The sequence below is a fragment of the Miniopterus schreibersii genome (genome assembly GCF_964146895.1).
Source record: "Miniopterus schreibersii genome assembly, chromosome: 1".
NCBI lineage: Eukaryota > Metazoa > Chordata > Mammalia > Chiroptera > Miniopteridae > Miniopterus > Miniopterus schreibersii.
The window spans coordinates 13102809-13127482 of NC_138101.1; positions in this window are offsets into that span (position 1 = coordinate 13102809).

Genomic DNA, 24674 nt, shown 5'->3' on the forward strand with positions numbered 1-24674 from the left:
AATAGATTGGCAGTCTGGGTGAGGCTAAACACATGGGTTCAAACCCTGTCCCCGTCACTTACAAATTATGTGTCCCTAGTTATTATCTGAAAAGGAGGGACAAGGTGGTTGAGAGAAAGACTGAAATAACATTTGTATGGCTCAGAGTAAACTCTCAATCAATAGCAGGGTAACAGGGGAGAGGTAGACCAGAAATTCAGTATAGCTCAGGGGTATTCTTGAGTCTTGTAAGGAGTGCACAGGGCCGCACATAGCCCAGGCTGCTAACATTCTCCTTGGCCAACTCTCCAGAAGGAGACTGGGAATACAATAGAAGAATTTTGTTGGGATAAAAAGAAAGATACCAGCAAGATAATAAAGGACTGAGTTAGACTGAGCAGGAGAGAGCTCTATGGCTATAAGGTGTATGAATTCTTTCCTAAAATTAAGGTAATGGAATTTTATAATAGATGCATAAGAACAGCTTTCAAATTTGTGATGCTTTTAAATATACCTAAAGTTACAATACCCAATGCTGGCGAAGTGGTAATACAACTGCTATACCCGTAAGTCTTTGGTGGCAAATTGGCACTAACTTTTAGGAAAGTCATTTGGCTGTGCGAATTAGAAGTTATAAAAATGTTTATACTCTTTCACTTGGTAATTTTCCTTTTGGAAATTTATTCTAAGTAAATAATCCTAAAGAAGGAAAACAAGGAAAGGTGATTCTTTTTATTACCTATCTTTGAGGAGAAGGAAACAGAAAGCAGCTGTAGTAATTTATTTTTATTTTTATTGAGATGTAATTGACATACAACATTGTATAAGTTTAAGGTGTGTATGTTGATTTGATACACTTATATATTACAATATGATTACCACACTACCATTAGCTAACACCATCATCATGTCACTTAATTATTGTTTCTTTTTTGTGATGAGAACGTTTAAGATCTAGTCTGGTAGCAACATTCAAGTACATAATATGGTTTTGTTAACTGTAATCACACCGCTGTGCCTTAGATTCCCAGAACTTATGCATCTTCTAACAGCAAGTTTGTACCCTTTTGATGGACATCTCGCCAATTTCCCCCACCTCCCAGACCCACGTAACCACCATTCTACTCTCTATTTCTATGAGTTCGGCTGTTTTAGACTCTATATATGATATCATACAGTATTTGTCTTTCTATGTCTCACTTATTTCACTTAGCCTAATGCCCTCAAGGTCCATCTGTGCTGTTACAAATGCCAGAATTTCCTTTTTCTCAGCTGAATAATATTCCATTGTGTATATATACCACTTACTCGATCCATTCTTCTTTTATTCATTTGCTGATAAACACTTAGGTTGTTTCCCTATCTTATTGTGAATAACGCTGCAATAAACATGAGAATGCAGATATCTTTCTGATATCTTGTTTTCATTTCCTTTCGAAATACACCCAGAAGTGGAATTGCTGGGTCCTGTGGTAGTTTCATTTTTAATTGTTTGAGGAACCTCCATACTGTTTTCCATAGCGACCAAACCACCAACAGTATATAAGGGTTTCCTTTTTTTTTTTTCTTTTTTAGTTTGATGTAGTCCCACTTGTTTATTTTTTACTTTTGTTGCTGGTGCTTTTGGTGTCATATACAAAAAAATCATTGCCAAGGGCAATGTCAAGGAGCTTTTCCCCTATGTTTTCTTCTAGTTTTACTGTTTCAGATCTTATGTTTAAGTCTTTAATCCATTTCGAGTTCATTTTTGTGAGTGGCATGAGATAGGGGTTTAATATCATTCTTCTGCATGTGCTTATCTAGTTTTCCCAGTATCATTTATTGAAGATACTGTCCTGTCCCCATTGAGTATTCTTGGCTCCCTTGTCAAATATTAGTTGGCCATGTATGTATGGGTTTATTTCTGGGCTCTCTATTCTGTGTGTCTATTTTTATGCCAGGACCATATTGTTTTTATTATTATAGCTTTGTAGCATAGTTTAAAATCAGAACGTGTGATGCCTCTTCCTTGTTCTTCTTTCTCAGGATTGTCTTATTTATTCAGAGTTTTTTGTGATTTCATACAAATTTTAAGATTCTTTTTTTCTATTATGTGAAAAGTGCCATTGAATTTTGATTGGGATTGCATTGAATCCATAGATAGCTTTGGGTAGTTCTTCCTTTTCCATAATAAATAGCCTGTGTTTGCAGCTGGGTAGCTTCCTCAAGGTTGGAGGATCCAAAGGCCTCTTCTCATTTTGTTCTGCTTCTGTCTCTTTCAGTTCAAGGTGGTATCGCTTCTGCCAATATAATTCTCTTGAAAATTTTGTGGGTTTTTATGAATCTTATTAGAGTTTCCTTCATTGACAAAAACCACAAAGGGCCTTTGAGACAGACCCCTCTCTACCTTAGACTCACTGTAAGGCTGCTGAGGGCAATAACCTCAAGAGCCTAGGAGCTGTTATTTAAGAGGTATGATCTACAAAGCATGACCTTAAGATCCTTAAATGCTTTTTATCTGGATGATAGTGTCTTGAGATACCAACTTGAATTTTTCTGAAATCTTTTACAAAGTGTTTTAAAGTCACTCCTCTGGCTTCATTCTTACCCTCTGACCACATTTTCTTGAAAATCTTTTCCCTGAGGCTCCTTTTTTACTTTAAGAACCCTCTACTATATACAAATATTATCTCAGGCTCTTTGTATTTCCTCCAAATTCCACTTGAAAACCGAATAGTTGGTTTTTCAGTTTATCTGTTTGCACCTCTCTGCTCTCATTTTATTATAGGCAGCTAGAAAAAGCCAGGGGGCACCTTTAACCCTCTGCCTGACATTTCCTTAGCTAGATCATAGAGTTCACTGAGTGCATTTTTTACTTTCTACATTACAGCAGGTGGTGATTTTGTCAACTTTCCACCATTACAAAACACCAGTCTCCTTTCCTTCAGCTTCTTAAAATATTTCCCTCCCTTTCCCTTAAGCTCTCACTGACATAATTCTCAAGGCCCTTGTCTCTTGCCCAGTGTCCAAGCCAATACCACATGTTTTACATTTTAATTATAGCAGCCCCTCATTTCCAGGTACCAACATTTATTTTGGTTACTATTGCTATGTGGAAAATTGCCTCAAAACTTAGTGGCTTAAATAAACGATTTTATTTTGGTTATAATTTTGTGCATCATAAATTTGAAAAGGGCTCAGCTGAACAGTTCTCACTTGAGGTTACTCATGCAGTTGCAATGAGATGTCAGCTGGGGCTGCAAAAAATAAAATAAAATAAAATCAGATGACTTGACTGGGCTAGATGTCCAAGATGGCTCCTTTGCACTGCGAGAAGTTGACACTGGCTGTCAGCTGTGAGCTCAGCTGGGCTGTCCATCAGAGCTTCTATGGGTAGGCTCTCCAGAATGGCAGTCTCAGGATACCTGTCTTCTTACACGGTGCTAGTTTCCCCCAGAGCTCACATCTCAAAAGAACCAGGCAAAAGCTGCCTGGCCTCTTCTGACCCAGTTCGGAAAGTCATACAGCATCACTCCTGCTGCATTTGATTGGCTACAAGATCAGTAAGTCACTGCAGATACTAAGGGAGGAGATGTAGATACCACTTCTCTAAGAGAGAGTGACAAAGAATGTGCAGGTATGTTTTCAAACTTGACACAACATATTCACTTCTCTAAGATGAAGTACAAAAAGCAGGATATAGAATTGCATGGACACTGTCACTGAAGTGATACACACACATACACACAAAAATGGATGTGTGGAAAACACTGGAAAGAAATGCAGAAATTATTGTAATTATTTTGTTATTATCGGTCTCCATTTATTTTATAACAGGAAAGAAAAAGGGATGTTTTTGCTGTCTAACCTTTTATTTTTCTTATAGTTCACACTTAGAGTCACCATGAAAACCACTTGAGACTTGGTTTTGGGGTGAGTTGGGGCATTCATAATATGACTGAGTAGTTTTGGAATGACCATCCAGGTACAGACCTTAGAAGCTTTATAGGCTGTGTGAACTTAGTTGAGTTACTAAACCATTCTGGGCCTCAGTTTCTTGTCTATAAAAATGGAAATGACAATATAACAAATGCCCTCATGGTAAGAGGGGTCTGTACCTGGTCAAGCCCAGGTCAGACTCCTTTGCAGGATGCTTGGATTCTTGGAGAGAGACTGACTAAACCTGGTGCTCTTTCCCCTTTACCAAGCCATCAGTGTCCCATAGTAGGTCCTCAAGCTGGGTGAGAAAAATCATTTCTTCCTTATTGTAGAGTTTGGCTGAATCAGTTTGGCCTAAACTCTAGAATGTGGGGACATTTGGGATCTTTCCCTTGGCAGCTGAGGGAAGCTGGTCCTAGCTCCAAAGTAGCCAAAAGGGTGCATGTCAAGGAAGCTGAGTTGTTAAGGATGCCTGGCCCATCAGAGCTATGAGCTTTTTTTCTACATTTTACTTTGCTGTCATTGCCCCACACCTATGCTAGGTCTCATTAAGAGTGACAGCCTGGTCTCTGATCTGCTGTGGGAACCAAGTGGAAAGGCCTGCCTCCATTTGGGATTCAGTGGAGATAAAGAGCAGAGCCCTCTCTTCATTGAGGTCAGATTGGCAGTAGCAGTGAAGCCACCAGCAAAGAGTCACTGGGGCCAGGGGCACTGTATGGTGACATGTTGAACAGGACTGAGTGACAGAACTCAAAGGCCTATGCCTGAGCCAGTGCAAGAAGGCACCCAGAGGACTGAAATAGCGGGAAAATGCTATGGTGAAATAGGAGAGTATTTTCTGCTAACTAAGTAGGCAGGGCCATGACTACAGTCCTTTGGGTTATCCGCCCAACACCTTCCTTTCATGGAACTCGCCTATGTCCATACTCATTGGCCATAGTCACTATATTTAACCACTACTGTATTGACAAGGACCAATCCCAGAGGATGTAGCTGGCCTTGGTGCTGAAGCTCCCAATCATTTGTGGAAGAAAGTAAATCCTATTGCTGATGACATAGTAAAGCTCCAAAACTGTTTTATAAAGAAGAGCAAGGATAATTGAGTTTATTTCCCCAATAAAATATAGATTTCTTCCTGTTGAGACCAGTAAAACGCTCACTACCAATCTTTCTGAATTCTAGATTTTGATACTGGAGTTCTTTTAAGAAAACAGAGGTGTCTGATTTTCTGGATGCCCCACTGTGCCAGGAATTAACCCGTTAGTTGCTGGATACTGGGAAAGTCCCTGAGGTCTCAGAGGAAGGGTCGGGGTAGCTGGTAATGAGGAGGAAAACAGAGAACTTGGGTTAATGTTTATTTACCAAGGAACATGAAAATACTCCAGTGTTTTAACAACTGGAGCAGCTGGGCACTGATGCACACCAGTTCTGCCTATACACACCATACCTACACACAGCAGAGATGTCCTCACCCCGATGTGATTTCTTGAGGGTTCAGATAGCAAACTGAGGCTCTGGGTCCCCTGAACTTTAGTTGGGAGCTGGAAAGGATGACAACCCTGCTTCAGTTCAGGACACCTACCATGCTCAGGCAGGCCTTTCCACATATCCTCCTGCATAGGTAAGGAAGCTACATGGGATTGCCCCTTTCCCCTGAGTCTTCAAAGTGAGGCAGGTCCACATGCCCCAATTACCATTTTAGGGCTGTGCTCTGCCTTGCCTAAAAATAAAAGGTTGACTTATTTCTAACTTTAGCTCTTCTCCTTCTGGGCCTGCATGAATGCTAGTTGATTCGTAGCTGGCAAAATGAAACTATTTTCATGACCACAAAAACCCATCTAAGGTCCTCACCAACTCAACCCTCACCCTCCCACTCCAAATCAATGAGGCTGACTCAGTTTCCTGCTGATTCACAGCAGTCCCAGCTTTATCAGTCAGCTGGTTCCATAGGTTAAAAGTGGCTCAGGCAGAACCCAAGGTCCCTGAGAACTGGAGCATTGCATACGGCACTGTGAGAGGCTCAGTGTGGATCCTTAGACCCCTTACATTGTCCTCATGGCCTGGATCCTCTTGATGGGCTGAATATCTTCAGTTCATACTCTGATATGGGAGACTGAACAACAGTGGGAAGTTCAAGGACAGGTGGAAGCACAGGGCTGAGATTGCTGCTGAGCCAAATGCCTCCGATTCCTAGCTTGTTATTTGAAATCAAACACTTTGGGATATTCCGGCAACTTGATGGTCAGTTGTAGAGAAAATCTGCATTCTCAACTATACTCCAATTAGTTATGAAAGAAAGTAAAGCCTAGTACTGGTGACCTGGAAAGGCTCTAAAGCCCTTTTTTAAAGGAGAGAAAGGATAATTAGGTTGTCCATGATTTCCCCAATAAACCACGTTTTCTTCCTGCTGAGACCTATAGAAGTCTCAACACTAATCTTTTTTAATTCTGAGTTTTGATACTCTGGTTCTTTCAAGAGAGCAGAAGGAATCAGATTTTCTTAAAGGAATATATTCATGGCTTAAGATCAACCTTTTAATATCCACTCTAGTGAACCTCCTTGCACAATTAACAACACTCACTCTGCTAACAAAAAAGTTTATAATCTTCTAATAAAAACAGCCAGTTCTGAGACAATGGGACAAACTACTTTATTTTCTCATAATTCTTAATTTTAATAAAATCTGTAAGCTCTGGGAGTAAGGCTTACAAGTGACAAGTAAATGTTTCCTCTTGGGGGAACAACCAAGAAATTTCAGAAAGAATCTGTTTGTGAGATATGACTTCAAATAACCACTGAACTCCTGTATTTACCCCTTAAAGTTTTTGACATCCTCAAACAGCTATTAAATTGTGATGGCTAATTTTACGTTTCAACTTGACTGAGCCACAGTTCCCATGTATGTAGTCAAACATTATTCTGGATGTTTCTGTGTTTTTGGAGGAGATTAACATTTAAACCAGTGGACTGTGAGTAAAGCAGATTGCCCTCTATAAAGCAGGTGGGCCACATCTAACCAGTTGAAGGTCTGAAGAGAACAAGAGATGACCTCCCCGAGCAAGAGAGAATTCAGCAGCAGACAGCCTTTCAACCTGAACTGTTGCATCAGCTTTCCCTGGTCTACAGCCCACCCTGCACATGTTGGACTTTTCACTTCCATAACTGCGTGAGCCAAGTCCTTAAAGTAAAGCTCCTTCTATGTATATATGCACCCCATTGGTTCTGTGTCTCTGGAGAACCTCGACTAATAAAAAAATGTTCCCCTATTTCCCTATCTTGATTCTCTCTTTCTATTCTCTTCTCAACCTTGGCTGAACAGTGGAATCACCAAGGGAGCTTTAGAAAACACAGATGCCTGGGCCCCCACCTCCAGAGCCTAATTTGATTAGTCTGGGCTGTCGCCTGAGCATCAAGATTATAGAAGCTTCCCAGATGATTCTAAAATATAATCACTGTTGAGGAACATTGTCTTACTTGGTCAAAAATTCTAAGTAAGAAGTGGGCTAAATCGCTTTAACTATTCTACTTCCTGATCAGCTGATTGGTTCTCTCTCCTTCAAATCTTATCTTTACAAGAGTCTGGGGCAGGGGGACAATGTTCTGGGATGTATTTTTTCTCACCAACCTACTGTGAGAGCCCTTTGTCTCCAACTATGAACCATGCCACTTTGTATTTACACACAAATCCTATTTAGAAGAAAAACATGCTTTCCAATTTCATTTCAAAGTTTTACATTAATTCTTCGGTGCTGGCAGGTGCTAGTTAATTTGCATCCATTTGACTCACAAGGAAACTGGGACAAAAAAAAGGCAATTTCTTTGCACAGAATTCTTCCGAGCAGCCATAACTGTCCAATGAAGGAATAAATTGCCTTTTGAGAATTTCCTCCCATAGTGGTGCTTATGAAGTCAAGGAACCATGTCTACGGCTATATTTGCACATGAGCAAAATGACACGTACACAAGGTTATCCATTAAAGCCTGCTTTGGGGAAGTAAAAGACTGGAAACAACCTAAGTGTCTACCATGAGGGACTAGTTAAAAAATTATAGTACATCCTAAAATGACATGCTCTGGAGTCATAAAGAGGAATGAGGCGGCTCTCCCACATGGAGCCGGCCTGGGCCGGCTGTGAGGGCAGGTTGGTAACATCTCCTCCTAACTCCACGGGGGTCAGAGACCCCACGCAGCTGGCAACGGCCATGGTGGCAGTTACACTGCGAAAATCGTAAATGCTACCAATCAAGACACTTCCTAACCTACGAGAGCTGGTCATTAAACATTTACTATCTCACCACTGAAAAGATCCCCAAGACCCATTGTCAAGTGAACAGAGCAAGACGCAGCACAACAGGCACAGCATGGGAGCAGCTGTGCAACAATAGGGGGAATTATGGACGTTCAGATGGAAAGCAGACTCATGTTTCCCAAGGAGTGGGGGAGGGGGGTGGGGAATGATTATTACTTAATGGGTGATTTAGTTTTTTGTCTTTTTTTCTAGGTGGGTGAAAAATTTTTGTGCTAGAGAGAAGTGCTGGTTGCACAATATTGTGAATACACTAGATGCCACTGAATTGTACACTTTCGAATGGCAATATCTGAATTTCACTTCAAGTTTTGCAAAACCAAGACCAAAAATCTCTGGGAGGCTATACAAAGAGACTGGTAAACTAATTGTCTTTGGGAAGGGGGACTGGGTACCTGAGAGACAGGGTGCAAGGGTGACTTTTCGTCATATGCCTTTTTGTACTTCAAAATTTGAACCATGTGGACAAGAGAGGGTATGAAGGTCTCACAGACATGTGTCCCCTCTGCAAAGCCCAAGATAAATAGGTAAAGAATGACTTAGTGGCAGATCACAATTAACTTAGAATCTACAAGCTAAGGCTCTAGCTCAGTTCTCCAAACACTAGCTTTGCAGAGATGCCCATGGGTTGGGCTAAATTCACCACATGCCATCAGGTGGGGGTATCTTTTTCAGAGGACAGCTGGGCATCTGGTTGTACTCTGCCCTGTGGATGGAAGTGGAAGAATGCCCGGTGGTGGATGGGTGAGGTAGATCTGGGGAATGGCCACAGGTCCTTGGGTTAGGCATGTGACCTCTCTGAGCCTCAGTTTTCTCCTCTGAAAAGTGGGGGTGATCAAACCTACCTGTCGAAGTTAGGGCAATGGTATAGAGAATTAAGATATCGTACGGATGTGCCCAGGATGCTGCAGGCACTCAGCAATGCTAATATCCTGCCCCAGGAAGGGGACAGTGCTGCAGGCCTCTGCCTGCTCAGGAGACTCTGCCCGGTGACTTAGGAAGATTTGCTCAGCTTCTCTGTTCAACTAGTCCAGCGATTAGCACAAACTTTCTTCAGTGTCCTTGTGAGCCCCCTCATTTCTTCTGTTTTTACCAATTGAGACTGTCACTGAAGTGGATGGTGAGTACCTAAGTAAAAGAACCAGGCTCCTAAGGGTAACCAGAGGTGGGATTTGAGTGCTTACCTTGGGCTTTCTGTTTGCAATGTATTATTTCCAACTCTTACAGTAGTCCTGGAAGCCATACATTTCAATCCTCATTTTACAGGGCACGGAGATTTTGAGTAGCCTGCTCACAGCCACACAGAACTACTAAGGGTCAAAGCAGAAATTGGAACCCAAGACTGCCTGACTTTCTACCCATCGGTTTCCATCCTGGAACCTAACTTGCAAATTCCCAAGGTCAAGAGTACTGCTCCGCGTGGGCTTAGAGCAATCATAGAACCTAGATGAAGGTTGGAAGAGCCCCACAGAGTATGGAGGCTAACCCCCAGCTGAAAGGGAACCCTCACATCAACATCCCTGATTCTTTGACTGGGGGCGGAGGGGGGCTCCCACCTCACGGGACAGCCCATTCCATTCTTAGACCGCTCTGATGACTAGGAGGCGTCACAATGTGCTATTTGCAGTGAGATCACCCTGCTATTTTCACTCCAACTTCATACGCCCTGATGAGGCCATCGCTAAGACGTGCTCAGCTGAAAGCCTGAACCCCACTACCTCCCGGACTTGCAATACGGCCCCTAACACCATTGCCAAATAACGTTTCTCCAGAACATCAGCAACGCAGACACCGTGGTGAAAGGGATGTTGATTGCTGCTCTACCGAGTCTGGGACAGGTGATTATCTCTTCCTGAGAACAGGTTATTCCGGATGGGAGGTATTGTTCCTCGGGACAGAGGCATCGCATATATTGCAGGAGTTTAAAATAACCAGCGTCGTGCGTACGCAGCGCAATTCCTTGGTTAATGAAAATGCTGCGAAAAGCAACGAAAGCTGATTTTTGTGCGTTTCCTTCTGCTTTTCAGCTTCTCTGGCAGTTTTCTGTTCAGTTGAAGGACAGTCAGTTCTAAATGATCCAAAATGAGCTAATGTCGCTCGCTTCCTGCAATGCGAGCCTACTGTAAGATCCAACAACTAATAACGGAGATTAAAAATGGATACAGATTTCCAAGGGGGTATTCAAGGTCTTCCGAGCGTGTGAGCCGTGCTCATCTGCTTCTCCACGGGGGAAACGAAATATGTTTAGGTGATTGTGCGAACTGCGGGAGACTGAAAGATGCCAGGGTCAGAAGAGCAATGCGACTCCTCTGGGAGCTCAGGTGGCAAATAGGATCGAGGATCTTAACTTTAATGAAGACAACAAAAATCACATAATTAACACACACTGTTAACACCTCATTAGTCTCCCGGGGCTTCAGTTATGCTAAAAATAATCAACACATTTTGCTTAAATAAGCAAATAAGTTACTCTTACAGGTGGTTGTGAAGGCTGCTTTGGTCATAGCAAAATGAGGCCATTCTCGGCATTTCTTCAAATTTTTTAAAGCAGGCAGATCTTCATTCCGAGGGCAGGATTATTAAAGACATGTGTGGGACGATGGAGTGGAAATGAGTGTATTACTGAGAGGAAAGAGTGTATTACTGAGAGACTGTCTGACTCTGAGTCTGACTCCAAGATCTTACCCAACCCTGTTTCACAACCCAGGTCCCCCAAGTCAGATTGTCTCCTAAATCAGTCTGCTAGGGGGACACTGGTGATGGCTACAAGTCAAGCTGTGAAACAAGGCAAGTTTTGTTTGGTGCCTTTTCTTCTCTTCTGTTCCCTTCTTCGTGGCATTCTAAGCACTAAAACTTCTCTGTTTATACGTTTCTTTCCACCTAATCTTGGTTTGGCCAGTGACTGTTTTGATCAATGGAATTTGAAGGAAGTGATGTTTTGGGATTTCTGAGCCCAGGGAAGCATTTGCCGTGCCTTGAGCCACCAGGTAAGATGTCCGAGTGCCCCTGTTGTAGAACAAGGCCACATGGAGAGATCTGGGAGGATGAGTGGTCCCATGGAGAGTGGTCACATGGGGGGACACCTGAGGCCCATGTGTCCAGCCCAGAGGCAGCTATCCCCATGGGGTTAAACAATAAAATCCAGTGCTTAGGGACTGGGTTGGGGCCGGTCGGGAAAAGGGATGAGAGTCATTGCGTAATTATGCTGCACTGGACGTCTCCCAGCTCTGGAGAGTCAAGGATAGCTCTCTAAGGAGATTTTTCCTCCAAGATATACTCAACTCGAAAGCTTTCTGTTCCTGTCAAAAGTCAGGGCAGGCAACAAATCTGTTTCCACCCCCACAGTGAAGAGTGAGCTTGCTCAGAACAGAGATAGGCAGGAAACAGCCACACAGCTCTGATGGAGATAAAGCAAAACAAAGCATCTAAGAGCACACTGAGGGAACAATTACACAGACCTGTGTGGTAGTAGCCTTGGCACTAGCAGAGCTAAAGTTATGGAAGTCTGTGGACAAGACTGCACTTTGATTGAGCTTAGAAAGCTTAGATTGAATAAATAAATGGTTGGATCATGGGTGGGTAGATGGATGGAAGAATGGATGAATGGAAGGATAGATGGATGGATGGATGGATGGATGGATGGATGGATGGATGGGTAGATGTCTATATTGGGCAGAGAGAATACAATTTGCCCACCAGCTCTGCTAGAGGGAAACAACCTTTTATCATTGTCGTACCCAAAGGTCTGTGAATGGTGCAGACTTAGGATTATGAGGGATGAAGATCTGGGAGAAACATTTTCCTTAGCCGCACCTGGTTAAGGTTTACATCCCTCCCTTCACGTAAGGAACATACAAGGCATTGTTGTTATTGTTTCTAGCTTGGGGACTCTTTTTTCATGCTTAAGTTAACTGTCAGCAGTTAATTCCATGAGTGAGATTAGTCCTTCTCATCTAATCTTCTTGCTGTCTTTGTAAAATCCCAAATTAAAGAACCTCCTTAGTTCCTTAAAGAACTACAGATAAATATCTGAACTAGTGTGGCAGACCTTGCTAGCTGCCTACCTAATGACATTCTCTCTTCCCCCTTAACAAGGAAAATGCACAATTTGTGAGGGTGGCCATATGTTCAGCTAGGAACTCTTGCTCTGCCAGATTCCCATGGGCCTAGGGATGCCCGGTGATACATTTCTGGCCATGAGACATAAATTAAAGTCATCTGGGAAATAGGGTGCTTTTTCTTCTTTCTTTCTTCCCCCCTTTCTTCTTCCTGCCTGAAATGAGATGCCAGGCCTGGAGCTGTTGAAGCCAACCTACAGCCATGAGGCAACGTGCACGAGGTCAGAAGTCTACACGCTGGTGATAATGAAAGATGGGAAGGCCCTGAGCACTGATGGTATAATGGAGCCTCCCCATCAGCTGTAGACTTGATTTTCTCCATGTTTGCGCCATGTGACAAACATCTACCTGTTTAAGCAACTTTTTATCATATTTTCTGTTATTTGCAGTCAAGAGTATTCCTGGCAGTTACTCTTGGGCTGATCCAATTGAACATTGCAGCCTGGGTTCTAGAGAAAGGAAAAAGCATTCTTGATTGAAAATTGCCTGAATAAAGGCCAATTCCTGACAGGGGATGGTACACTTTTATTAGTCTGGGCTATAAATAAAAGAAACCCCTGGCTTGCACTAATTTATAGAACAGATCACACAGTGGGAAGTCCAGAGGTAAAGATGTAGTCACAGGACCATCACAGCCTCAGGGGCCCAGACTATCACATCTCTCTGCTTGGCCATCCTTGGGGAACCCCATGTGATAATTGAATTAGGGTTGTCAGCGACTTTCCCTGGTGACCCTCTGAATCCTGTTGGGTAGACTTAGATACCTGAGCAAACTGTATACATGATAGAAGGAAAAGCAAGGGTTGATAGATCATTGTAGGAAGCCAAAGTGCCCATGACACATATATTATGTAAGGACTTTACAAAACATGGAAGCCAACATACAAAACAATGATGACAATTTTACCAGTCGAGCCCCAACATTGGTTTGAACACTTTCTGGCAACTAATTGAAAAAAGTGACTTGTTTTCTTGTCCATTCTGGCTTCCGTCTGAATAGTCTGATTCATTCATTTGACTGGTCTATTTGACTGGTCTCATAACAGGAAGCAATTAGAGTGTCCCAAGGGACCAAGTAGCCCACTTATAAAAATGGAATATTTGAAAAAACCAACAATCCCTCCCTTCTCTTCCTCCCAAAACCACATTCACTGTACAAAAGGGTGGTACTGAAGTAAAGCCAGGCTCTGTTTAAATGGGGGGAAATTCCAAAGCCTGGTCAATAACAAGACAAAGTCATGGATACTTACTAGAAATAGTCTGCTTTCCGTGGGGAGCTAATGTTCTTAGGACTTTTAAGAACCGGTGCCTCAGTGGGAGTAGATGTGAAAGCTGAGCGGCAGGCTCATGTGATGTGTAGCAGCTTCACGGGTTCATCTCTCCCCAGAACACTAATCAGCTTGCGCAGAATCCACTGTGGCACTCAGTGTCGCATACCCAGGGGGGACCAATTCGCAGTGCTTGGAAGCACCTGCCAGATGTACAGAACTCGTCCAAAACAGAGAGGCACCCGCGTTCCCCTTTGGGAGCCATGCTGTCCGGGTCTCCTTTGTGGCTCTGGTGGGGCAGGCCTGCGACAGCGCTGCATTCCGACCTCATCACACAGCAGTCACTCAGATGTGGGAGCTGCACCCAAAAGGGTCCCATGAGACTCAACCTGAGACTTCTGTTGCAGTTATTAGGGGTTGTAAAGCTACTGGACTACGAAATCCTGGATTTTTTGGTTATATAACTGATAAAACCCCCTTTTTGCTGAAATTGGCAAGAATTGCATTTCTGTCCCTTGCAACTTAAAGAGATCTAGCTAATGCAGAAACAAAACATACCGGTATCTTGAGTCCTAAAGAGAAATAGTCAACCATGATGATATAAATTCATTTTATATTCACAACAATCTTCCCATCCCCACCCTAAGATCTTTGTGTGTTCCCCAGCTCTAGAAAATGAAATAACCTCACAAGCAAGCAATGAAAGGAGAAAATGCAGTGATTACTATATGCCAAGCACTCTGCTGGTTACTTTCACATATACTTCTTATTTAATCCTTACATAATTACTGTCCGGTTTTCACACGGGAGGACAAAGGACCCTGAGGCGTGGAGTGGATGACCGGTGTGAGGGGTGTGTGAGTTAGTTAGCCCAAGGTCAGGAGCAGCACTCCCCCCACTCTCGAGGTCTCCCTCAGCCATCAGCTGCCCAGCAGTTGTCTCAGGGCTTGTTTAGAACCTCAGCAAGACAACCATCCCAGCAATGAATAAGAAAGCATTCTCTGTTTATTCTAGAATGCTTGCCCCTTCGAGGTCTGATCTTAATCTCTGCAAAACTGAATTTTAAGGACCAACAACATATAATACAAAATTCCATTTAGATGACCTTGTCTGGAAAGAATTTGAACTTGAGGTTATCCTCACACCAGTGAGGTCAGCCCAACAGCTGCCAGCCAGCCTTGTTATTTTGCTAATGTTTGCAAATGTCTCAGCCTTTCAAATTTATTGAAGTACAGTTTATAAGCAATAAAATGCATGATCTTTGACAAAAGTAAATCCTCATGTCAGCGTTCCATATTCAACGTATAAAACACTTCCATCGCCCTGCAAAGATTTCTTATGTCCTCTTGGAGGTAATTCTAGACCCCCCCCCCCCCCAAATCAATGCCCTTCGCGCCATCCTAGGAAGCCACTGTTCTGATTTCTATGACAATAGATTAGCTCACCTGTTCTAGAACTTCATATGAATAGAGTCATGTCGTATGTACTATTTTGTGTCTGGCTTCTTTCACTCAGGGTAATGTTGCTGAGATCAGTCCATGTTGTTGTATGTACCAGTAGTTGATTCTTTTTTACCTCTGAATAGTGTTCAGTTGTGAGACTATAACACAAGTAATCTATTCACCTGGCGATGGCATTTGTGATGTTTCCAGTGGAACTACTATGAATAGAGCCTGTGTGCATATTTTTGTATAAGTCTTGTGTAGACATACATTTTCATTTCTCTTAAGTAAATCCCTGGGAATGAAATTATTGGATCACATGCTAAGTGTATACTTTACCCTATAAGAAACTTCTGAACAGTTCTCCAAAGTGGTTGTCCCATTCTACACTCTCACAGTAACATATGAGACCAACTACTTACTGCATGTCCTCACCAATACTTACATTGTCAATCTTTTTATTTTTAGCCAAGTGTATTAATGTAGAGTGATGTTCAATTGTGGTTTTGTTTTCCACTGTTCTGATGACCAATGAAGATGCTTATGGGCCATTTGTATAGCTTCCTTTGTGAAGCATTGATTAAATTCTTTGATCCATTTCAAAAAATTGCATTACCTTATTGTGTTGAAAGAGTTCTTTATATATTCTGGGTGCAGGCCCTTTGACAGATATGTGTATTAAGAATATTTTCTCCCAGTTCATGGTTTGCATTTTCAGTTTTGTAAAGTTGTCATTTAAAGAGCAGACATTTTACTTGTAATGGAATCCAATTTGTCCATTTTTCTCTTATAATTTATGCTTTTTTGTGTTCAATTAAGCAATCTTTGCCTACTTGGAGGTCACAAAGATTTTATCCCTGATACTTGACTACTGAAGTTTTACAATAAAATTTGAAGTCAGGTAGTATAAGTCCTCTAACTTACCCACCCCAAATTATTTTAGCAATTGTATAAAAAGTCTGCTGGTATTATGACTAGATTTGCATTAAATTTCAGATAATTCACATCCTAACAATATTGACTTTTATAATCAATGAATATGAAATACCTCTCTATTTATTTAGCTCTACTTAAATATCTCCCAGAAACATTTTGTAATTTTGTACATTTTATGATTTTTAAGTGTAGAGGTCTTAAAAAATCTTTTCCTAAACTTATTTCTAAATATTTTATTCTCTTTGGTGCTATTATAAATGGTACTTATTTCAATTGCTTGTTGCTAGTATAAAAATACAACTGATATTTATTTAATGACTTTGTACTTTGTTAAATTCCCTTATTATTTATAGTTGTGTGTTTTTTAAAAATAATTCTTAAAATTTTCTATGTGGACAACATGGTATTTGTATTATGTTTACTTTCTTCCCACTCAGTATTCATGCATTTTATTATTTTTTATTCTTGTCCTATGCACTGGCCAGGACTTCCAGTTACAACTTTGAATGGGGGTAGGAAGAACAGATATCCTTGCTTTGTGTCCAATCTTAAGTAGAAAACAGTCAATTATTTCTCTATTAAGTGTGCTGTTATCTGTAGGTTTTTCATAGCTGCCTTTAATAAAATTAAGAAAGCTTTCCTCTATTCCTAGTTTGCTAAAAGTTTTTATCATGAATGAGGTTTGAATTATATCAAACACTTTTTCTTCAACTATCAAGACAAATATGTGATTTTTCTTCTTAATTCTGTTAATGTGATGAATTGTATAAATGGATTTTCAAATGTTAAACCAATCTTGCATTTTTGAGATAAACTCTACTTGGTCATGATATATTTTCCATATTATATATTTTCTGGATTTGTTTTGCTAATATTTGTTGAGAAATTTTCTCTGTGTTTATGAGAGACTTGGTCTGTCAGTATTTCAGTTTCAGGGTTACACCAGCCTCAAAATGAGTTGAGAGGAATTTTCTCCTCTATTTTCTAAAAGAGTTTGTAGAAAGTTGATATTACTTCTTTCTTAAATATCTGATAACTGTTTGGTAAAAGTCACCAAGTGAACCCATCTGGGCCTACAACTTATTTTGTGGTAAGGATTATTTAAATAACAAAATGGATTTTTAAAATATATATAAGGTCATTTAAAGTAACTACTTCCCCTGTGTTAATTTTAATGAGTTATGCTTTCCATTTTATCTCAGCTATTGAATTTGCAAACATAATTTTGCTCAAAATATTTGCTTATCCTCTTGAATGCTATAGAATATGAAGTGATATGCCCTCTTTCATTTCTTATATTGGTAATTTGGATTTTCCTATTTAGTAGTCTTGCTAGAGCTTATTAATTTTATTAATCTTTCCAAAGAATCCACTATTGGCTTTTCAAACTTTGTGTAATGTTTATCTGTTCTCAATTTCAGTGATCTATATTTTTTAAGTATTATTTCTGTTATTTTTCTAGTTTCTTAACATTTAAAGCCTTTTTTTAAAATATAGGCACTTAAAGTTATATTTTTTCCCCTAACAACTCCTTTGGCTGCATTCCATAAATTTTGATATGTTGTTTTCATTATGATTTACTTAGAAATATTTTCTAATGCCCTTATGGTTTCTTTTTTGACTTATGAATTATTTACTGTGCATTATTTAATTTTCATATATTTGGGGATTTTCTAGATAACATACATAGTCTGTAAGGCTTTAATCTTTTTAAGTTTAATGAAATCAGCATAGAGTAAAATACGGTCTATCTTGGTGAACATTTTATGAAAACTTAAAAAGAATATTTACTTTGCAATCACTGGGAAAATATTTCAGTCATGTTGACTGATAGTGTTGTTCAGATTGATCCTGGACATGAAAGGGTCTGGGCTGCCTGCTGCTAATGGAGTCAAATGAACAGAGATGGGGGTGAATCTTTGTGGTGCATTTATTAATCAGATAGCTGGCAATCTGATAGAGCAGCAGGTACAACTCCCTGACATTTTATTTCAAACCAGCTCTTACACAGGGCTAGTAGGTAGGAAAAAAAATCTAAAGTTAGTGAGTTCCCAGAGCTTGCATTATATCATTGTCCTTACAAAGATAAGCCTAGAACACTGTCTCCCTTCACATAGGTTCTGTCTGCGATGTGGGTTCCGGGCGGCCTTATCTCCAGGGCCTGTTCTTCCGCTTGCAACATACCCTCCATTTTCCCAGGGTCTGGAAGAAAATCTCTTTTAAAAAAAAATATATATATATACTTTTATTGATTTCAGAGAGAAGAAAGGAGAAGAAGAGAGAGAGAGAGAAACATCAATGATGAGAGAGTCATTGATCAAGCCCACAACCCAGGCATGTGCCCTGACCGGGAATCAAACCCCCGACCGCCTGGATCCTAGGTCGATGCTCAACCGCTGAGCCACGCCCGGCCGGGCGAAAATCTCTTCTTTATAGTGAGTAGCTATTGAGGAACAACAAGATGGCGGGTAGGTAACAGCTGCACCCGCTGCCTCCTGCAACCACATCAAAATTACAACTAAAATACAGAACCACCGTCACTCAGAGCCTCCTGAAATCTGGATGAACAGAAGCCCCACAACCAGGGAGCTGAAGCAGCACCGAGAGCGGGAGGCGGGGTGGAGACGCGGGCGGATCGGGGCAGAATCGAGGAGACTCAGCTGCGGGCCCACACCCGGTGCCTTGGTTGAAACCAGGAAGGGAATCTTGGCGGCGGAGGTTTCCCGGAGGAGGGAGGGGTCCCAGCCCCACACCAGGCCCCCAGCCCAGGGCTCCAGGGCCCAGAAGAGACGTCCCCACAACTCCAGGCTGTGAACCCAGCGGGGACTGTCCCTGAGGGTCGCGGAGGCTGCGGGAGCCCCAGCAGCTCCTCTAAAGGGCCCGGCACGGACTCACTCGGACGCTCCCTCTGAGCCCAGCGCCGGGCAGCAGCCTGAAAGGACCCGGGACACTCGGGGGGAACTAACCTGCCTGAGATCCGGGCGAGAGGCGGAGGGGCGGCTTCCTCCCGGGCAGAAGGGCTGGCGGAGGCCATGGCTCCTGTGGCGAGTCCTCCCCGCACAGCCGGCAGGCAGGCGCCATGTTTGAGTCGCCAGCACCTGACTCACACCTTTGGCCCCGCCCCGTGACTCCCGGAGGCCCCGCCCCTCCCCACCTGCCGCTCATCCAGGCCGTTTCCAGGGGCTTTTCTGTGCAAGTGGCCTCTCGAGCCTCGTGCTTAGGACTTTCCTAAAATCTCTCAAACAAGCAGCAGCGGGCCCCATACACCTTGATAAGTAGCCCCAGCCTGGCACTAGTGGCAGCCTGCATTGGCTCATAGCTTGGCCTCTCCTGGGCTCCTCCAAGCCCAGCACAAGGAGCAGCCAACTATGGTTTGCTGTGTAGCTCATGCTGGGGGGCCCTGGGCAAGGCACTGGCACAGGCTGACTTTGCACCTCCTGGGAGGCCCCAGAGACAGTGCACCTGGTGATCAGACTCTACCACGCTGGATTACAACCCTACCACATCCACAGGTGACCCACTCAAGGGGGGCGCTTGGTGAACACCAAAGCTCCACTGAAGTAAATCCTGATCCATAAGGGTGTCTCCAGCACAGCAGCTCTCTGGCTGTAGTTGCAGCTGGTCCTCACAGCTGATTGGCCTGGGGGTCAGTTCCTCCCAGTGACGCCAACAGCAACCAAGGCTCAGCTACAACAGGACAGTGCACACAGCCCACACAGGGGAGCACCTAGAAGGTGCAGCTCAGGTGACTGGGGAGGCTGAGGCACTGGGCCCTACAGGACACCTACTACACAAAGCCACTCTACCAATTCCAGGAGACATAGCAGCTCTACCTACTACATAGAAACAAACACCTGGAAGCAGCCAAAATGTGGAGGCAAAGAAACATGTCACAAAGGAAAGACCAGAAGGAATCTCTAGAAGAAGAACTAAATGAAATAGATCCAAGCTAACAGATAGAGAATTCAGAATTTTGGTTACAAGGATGTTTAAGCAGACTGTTTGGGAAATAACTGAGAAAATCAATAACATAATAGAGTACCAATTTGAAATGAAGGCTACAGGAACTGAAATGAAGAATAATTTACAGGGAATCAACAGTAGAGTAGAGGACGCTGAGAATCTAATCAGCAATTTGGAACATGAGGAAACAAAAAACACCCAACCAGAAGAGCAAAAAGAAAAAAGAATCCAGAAGTATGAAGATAGTATAAGGAGCCTCTGGGACAACTTCAAGAGGCCCAACATTTGTATTGTTGGGGTACCAGAAGGGGAAGAAAGAGACCAAGGAATTGAAAACCTATTTGAAAAAAGAATGACAGAAAACTTCCCCTACCTGGGGAAAGAAATCGACTTACAAGTCCAGGAAGCACAGAGGGTCCCAAACAAGAGGAACCCAAAGAGGCCCACAGCAAGACACATCATCATTAAAATGCCAAAGGTTAAAGACAAAGAGAGAATCTTAAAAGCAGCAAGAGAAAAGCAATTAGTTACCTACAAGGGAGCACCCATATGACTGTCAGCTGATTTCTCAACAGAAACTTTGCAGGCCAGAAGGGAGTGGCAAGAAATATTCAAAGTGACGAAAAACATGGAACTACAATCAAGATTGGTCTACCCAGCAAAGCTATCATTTAGAATTGAAGGTCAAATAAAGAGCTTCTCAGACAAGAAAAAGCTAAAGGAGTTAATCACCACCAAATCAGCACTGCAGGAAATGTTGAAGGGTCTTCTTTAAGAAGAAGCTAATGGCCCAGCCAGGCGTGGCTCAGCGGTTGAGCGTCGACCTAGGATCCAGGTTATCAGGGTTCGATTCCCGGTCAGGGCACATGCCGGAGTTGCGGGCTAGCCGATCAATGACTCTCTCATCATTGATGTTTCTCTCTCTCCCTCTCCTTTCCTTTCTCTGAAGTCAATAAAGATATATATTTTTTTTTAAAAAAAAGAAGCTAATGAACAAAAGAATCTGACAAACTCAGTAGATCCAGAGACATTGACACATGTAACAAACAATCATATTTCAGAGGAAAGAGGGAAGGGGGGTGGAGGGTGGGAAGACATTAACCAAAGAAGTTGTATGTATAACCCATGGACACAGTTAATAATGGGGTGAAGGCCTGGGAAGGGGGTGGGAGAGAAGTGGAGGGGATCAATTGGGGAGGAAATGGTATACCTGTAATACTCTCAACAATAAAGATAAATTTAAAAAGTAAAAAAAATATATATATATGTAGTGAGTAGCTATTAAACAACTGTGGTTCTCTTTCTATTACATGCCCCTCCCCATTAAGATAATCCATATACTAACTGATATTTTATCTATTTCTTCTATCAATTAATTGGAGGATATGTTAAAAATGTCCCACTATGATTATGGACTTATTTCTCTCTTTAGCTTTATACGTTTTTATTTAGTGTACTCTAAAGCTTTGTTATGGGGTATGTAAATATTTAGGATACTTGTCTTCCTAATAAATGTGCCTTTTATCATTCTCAAGTGTCCAGTTGCCTTGACTCTCTACAGCAATAGTCTTTGTTCTGATATCTACTTTGCCTGGTACGAATATAATCATGCTCATCTTATGCTCAACTGTTTAAATGGTAAATCTTTTTCCATCCTTTTACTGCCAATCTACCTCTGTCTTATATTTAATATACATTTCTTATAGGCAAAAATAACACTATTGAGCCATCACTTAAAAAAAAAATGAGAGATGCCACCTAGAAATCGGAATCTCTGGGCTCTCCTGAGAGAGAGAAGGTGTGGCAACAGCAGGCTGCGTGCCCACGCGGGGCGCACGGTTGAGCACCTGCTGCCCCCTAGAGATGTGCATGCTCTCTTCAGTTCCCACTCTTCTCTGTCGCCTCCCAGGCATGGGGGCGGAGTCGCCGTTTTCCAGAGGGCTGTTGTTCTGATAGAAGACACATATTTCTTTGGGTAAACATCTCCACTAAAATGTGAAGACAAAATGTAGATAAAAGGCTGCCTATTTGTAGACAGAGAGGAAACGAGGTAACCTGGCTTACTTAACTCATTTTTGGCTTCCGTGGACATTTGAGCTTCAATATTCTAGTTCTGTCTGAGATGATCTAACTTTGAGGGTTAAAATTCAAAAAAACAGACAATGGTTTCAGCCTATGCATAGGCATTTCTTTTACAAATGGCTGTTCTCTCCTTGTAAATGCATTTTTAAAATAATTTCAAGTCTATATTAGTGTTTATATAATGAATATGTGCTCGCGAATGAAAATTTAATGTTATCCTGGTCAATAATCCCCAACCAGAACAATGCTCTGATTATTACAATATGTCTCTATGAGTAAAATCATATAGTTGAGTCAATAGTTGGATTTCATCTCTTCTGCTCTGGCTTCTGAGGGAAATTAGCCAATAAGAGATAAACTCCTGCTTCTCCTGTAACGGCTGTGTGGAGAAACACCAGCATGAAAATGTTTTTGTGCTAAGACAGACAGATGGTAGGAGAAACATTTGGAAGGTTCCTTGCCTTGATCCCCAGCCGGGGGTGCCAGCAGCTCCTATGACACCCCCACTATGGGGAGGATGTCCTGGGACCCAACCCTACTCCCATGTTCTCTCTGGGAAGGCGAGATGGTGCCCTGCACAGCTGGGCCAGGGCCCGGAGCACTGTGCAGAGCTTGATCGCTTGATAAGATTGCTCCAAAATTCTGTGAAATGAAATTCAAATTATGCTGCTAAGGCCATAACATAGAATCTTCCAGTCTTCCAAATGCTGACGTCCTGTGGCTTTACCCTCTGGGTGGCCTTGGTGGGTGATGGTGGTTTGGAGGCTGTGGTGAAGCTTGTGACCCATTCCATTTTAGATCTCACTTAAGAGCGGCCACAACTGTACTGGACTCATTCATTTCCTGAGTGAGACACGTGGCTGCTTTCCTGACAGTTTCCTTCCTTGGGCCTTGAATCTGAAGCTTTTGATTCCTCTCAGCATTTAGACTTCCTAATTTATTTTCTAAAATGGAAGCTGAATCAAAAGACCTGTCTTTCCTCTGCAGTTTCTCCCAGGAACAATTTTCCACAAACCTAGGAGTAGAGGAGGTTCTATCGCCTCTGTCCCTAGATTCTGTTTCCTACATGTTGTGAGGTTTGTGAGTTTTTCACACACGCCCTGGGGTTTTCCTGCCCATGTTTTCTGTTAGTCTGGCCATTCTGGGCTGTGCAGGGAAGGGACTGGGCCAAGCTGGCTGAGGGGGCAGTATTTCTGCACTGCAGTGAGGTTGCAGGGGGTGTGAGGGGTCAGCGGGGGGAAGGTGAAGAGGTAGTCAGTGGAGCCTCAGAACTGATGAGGTAGAAAGTCACCACCCTGAGGGCTCAGTGAACTGGGCTCAAGTCCTTCCTCTGCGCCTAACGGGCGTGACACTGGACAATCAATTAACCAGTGTGGGTCTCAGTTTCCTTACCTATAAAACATGGGACTGACTTTGGGGAGGATTCTATGGTCCCTCATATACAGGTCTCTGCAAATAGACTATAAGCATTTGAGGTGAGGCTATGGTTTTCACTCTCCATAGTCATGATGCCCAGGACAGGATCTGGTACCTGATGACATCAATTGGCACACATTTGGCTGTAGCAGAAACCCACTAACAGTGGAACACATGGAGGCTTATGTTTTTCCTATGAAAGAAGACTAGAGCTGTGCTGGTGTTGGAGAAGGTGCTCAGTGAGGCCATTTTTTTACTTTAAGTTTTATTTTGTTTATTTTTTCAATGAAGTTTTTGAGGACCTAGGATCTTTTCCCCTTTCCCTCTTTCATCCTGCACATGTCGGCCTTTTGTTCTCACTCTTATCAACTGATGGTCTCAAGGTACCCGCCACACGCTGTCCTTCCAATCCACGTTCAAGGCAAACGGGGGGTGGCACCAACCACTTCTGTCCCATGTCATTATGTTTTATTAGTTACGACTAGGTCACATGGCCACCACTAGCTGAAAGAGATGCTGGGAAAGCAGGTGGCCCTGCACTCAACAAATATTTTTTAATAAATATGACTAGAAAGTTAGCTGAAAAAGGCTTCTCTTTTCTCCAGTGGAATACATATGCAGTTACTTTGAGGAAATCAGAATACCTTAGACAGTCTTTTCAGTTACTCACACCATATCTTGTTTTCTATGGCAGAGCAGGGATGACTCGCGCTTCCTCCCACAGGCCCAGCCAGAAAGCAGACCTGGAGGCAGGGCCAGAGTCCAGGAAAACTCAGCTCAGAGGGATTGCACTCCATGTTTTCCTGAGAGGCTACTTTACATACACTCACCTTCTGGGCAGAAAAGGCGTCGCTTTCCTGTCCTGCCACTGGTCATTGTCCTCACATGGCCAGCCAAGTGGACCTAGTTGGGAAGTTCCTGGCTCTGACTGGTTTTCATTACCTTCTGACTCAAACCCATTGAATGGAAGGATGACACGTTCGTAGTGAACAGGACACTTGCCAGGATGTGACGTGCCCACGGAATACAATCTGTCTTTTTCATTGAGGAGCAGTGCCATTAATTCCGATGAAAAGGGGCCTGTAAATTGTTTAATAAGTGCCTGGCACACGAGAGGCACTTAATAAATGTCCAATGTTCTTACTTTGTTATTAGCAAGAATGATGCTTCTTTTCTTCCTTCCCACCTTGCCAACATGGATCTCTTTTTCCCCAGATTACCCAAATGTGTTTTGGACAAAATGATG